Raw genomic sequence first — 3,317 nt, forward strand, 5'->3', positions numbered from 1 at the left:
CACATGCATTCTGGCATTCACTTCAAGCCCATGATAGTGAGGATTCCAAAGCCAGCTTTCTATAGAGTGACTTGATACAAATTAACCCAGCTGCATTTATCCATGGCATCTGTCCATTTGCTGAGTGGGAAGTAGAACCAGTCTTATTTTGTTCATAGGATGTTTATGCATTGTTTCCCTTCTACATATATGCTGTGGTATTGCCACAAAATGTCACAAAACAAGCTTTGACTGCTATGGCCCTTTAGCTAATTATTTCCAGGAACTCTTTATCACCATTGGACAGCAAAAAAAAGAAAAAAGAGGCCATATAATTATTTTGCATTCACATTTTTCAGACAGTAATAAGCCATCATTTGCTACTTCAGTACAGGGTCACAGTAAGCCTGGGAACAGCCTGGAGAGGGTGTAACGATAAACAAAAATATAACCTAACATCAGTGAATTTTTCCTTTCTGTTGTTTTAGCTCCCCGTGTTTATGTTTGCATTAGTGGTCTTTCCATAGGAAGATTTATGTAACAACAATAGCTCACAATTTTCTCTAAAATAGCATGATATTTATCAAAGAATTTTGTCTCCACAATTGTTTATTTCTTGGTTAATGTTGCACACACTTTGGTTTCAATTCAGAAACATTTCCTTAGCACAGGGGTGGGCAATCTTATCCAGAAAGGGCCACAGTGAATGCGGGTTTTCACTGCAACTCCCTAATGAGATTACTAATTAGAGGACTGATTGGCTGAAGAGTCCTCACACCTGGGTTGAACAGCAGACCTACAGGTTATCACCAAAACCAGCATATACACCGGCCCTTTGTGGATAAGATTGCCCATCCCTGCCTTAGCACCTCTGTACTGGATTTGTGGCCCATTAAAAGTAAACACACTGGGAACAGAACCAACTGGATGGCCAGCAACAGGGATCGACCCTGACAGTATTTCGTACAGTGGTACCTCGGTTCACGAACTCACTAGAACTCAAATTTCTTGAAAGTCGAACAAACCAGTTTGACCTAGAAGTCGATCTGAATATCAGAAGTCGAACCGTGAACACTGACCTAATATAAATTGTACGTGCCAGGAAATGAGTCATACTACAATGCAATTCTTACTTGAATGCCTTCTTCACAGACTGGACGATTAACCAAATAAAGCAGCGCAACATTACAGTAACTAACAATAAATAAACCACTAACTTACGTGTACTATTGGAGCATTTATGTCATTTATTTAAACTCTATTGTACCAGGTAAATTAACTGAAAATCAGTTCTCACTGCTTTACGTGATATTCGGGAGAAATAGCAGATTACGCATCGGAACTGCCTGGGATACAAACGTCATGCGTGTAACTAAACTCTTCAGCCAATAAGGGCAAAGGTATGTCGTCACGGAGGCGGCTCCAGTTTGTGCAGTCGGGCAACACACACACACACACACAGACACAAGAATGCAATAATCCAAAAGAAGGATCTTAAATAGTGAACGTTTTTCAGTTAATTTCAGTTGGTGAATGGCCATTAAATATAACGTTTTACTGAGGTAAGACAGACAGAGAAGGTTGACTGATATAATAGGCTATTCAATAAACAAGGCTCTGCTGAAAAACACAGCATAGACCAGTATAGCTAGTTACCAGCATGGTCAGCGTACTGCATACTGGTTAAACTAGCATACAGTATGTTGTGTTTTGCTGCTAGTGGACCAGCATCATTAATGAAATATTAATAGTGGACCAGCTTCATGTGCAGGTAGACCAGTACAGCTATGCTGGTGTGCCAGCTACACCAGCACCAAACCAGCTCTAACCAGCATGGACCAGAATGAGAATCTATGCTGGGTTTTTCAGCAGGGTGCCAGAACCTCATAGCTGAAAGCTTTACTCTCCTAGTATGCCTTACATAGCTGTTTGATGATTTCCATGTTGGTCCATGCTGGGTTGGTTTTGATGTAGCTGGTGGACCTCCATAGCTGTACTGATCTATCTGCACATCAAGCTGGTGCATCACCAATACTTCATTAATTATGCTGGTCCACCAGCACCAAAACACAACCTATGCCTGTATAATAGAGTTTAGATTCTCTGCCCGAGCCCGAGCCCAGACCCGACCCGACCCGACCCGTGGGCCGGGTCGGGCCGATATTTCCTGCCACTATCTTCGGGCCGGGTCGGGTCGGGTCGGGCCGGGCGGGGCCATGATCAAGCATTTGTGTGTGTTTTTTTTTTTTTTAATCATTACTTAATTAGCCTAATTGGGTGGAGAGCTATGCCATAATTATAAATGTAGCTCCCTCCCGTAAGACACGAGCACAAGAGTCCTTTGCATTTAACTGAGCCGACGGTTTATTCGAAAGACAGTGGCTTCGTTATTATCACCATCATGGCAGACGTGAGAACTAAATACAGATACGGAAACACAAAATCAAGCACATTTACTTACAATATTAGCTAACAAACATTGAAATTCAAATGAAATATAAACATAAATAACAATAAAGACAGCTTAGAGAATTCATATACAGTTAACACGAACCTCAGTTAGCATTTACATTTACATGGCTAAATACCACAAACTTAACTAAAACTTAACACATACCTCGTTGGCTGCTTACGGAAGGATTTAACCTTTTTCTTAACCCTTTACTTAAAGTTCGATGCCGAGCACACAAACTGGTTCCAGCAGCAAGCGAACTGGATAAGTGAAAACGTGCTTTTCTTCTAAACGTGTCTCAAAAATCCATTCTGAATAAACAAACAATGCAGTTTACATGCTTCGTCCTTGTTGCATTTTTCATTAAGATAAATCTAAACTAATTTCTGTAGTTCAAACAACTTAGAATTGTAGTTGAGAACGTCTGTTACAACGGCTCACGTATTAAAAAATAGTCGGGTTTAAATCGGGCTCGGGCTCATAATTACAGTTAATGTGTCGGACCGGGTCGGGCTCGGACACAAGGTGCACGGGCTCGGGTAGGGTCGGGTTTAATTTTTTGGGCCCGATCTAAGCTCTACTGTATAACCAGGATGCATTATACTGGTCATGCTGGTAACCAGCTATGCTGGTTTATGCTGTTTTTTTGCATAAGGGACTGAATTTGATATTTATACAACGACCTGTTATTTTAAAAGTTCGGTAAACTTTTTTTATTAGCTTTCTATGGACGCCCACATATGTGGGTCCTCATCTTCTGTATCCGCGCTAAGTAGGCAACGCGCAATATTCAATGGAGACGTAACTCTGTCTGAGGCGAGCGTTGCGCTGTTTCCAGACGATCGGCGTGCAAATACAGCTGCACTGTATTTATGGGCGTTGGGTG

The sequence above is a fragment of the Paramormyrops kingsleyae genome, chromosome 2 (genome assembly GCF_048594095.1).
Source record: "Paramormyrops kingsleyae isolate MSU_618 chromosome 2, PKINGS_0.4, whole genome shotgun sequence".
NCBI lineage: Eukaryota > Metazoa > Chordata > Actinopteri > Osteoglossiformes > Mormyridae > Paramormyrops > Paramormyrops kingsleyae.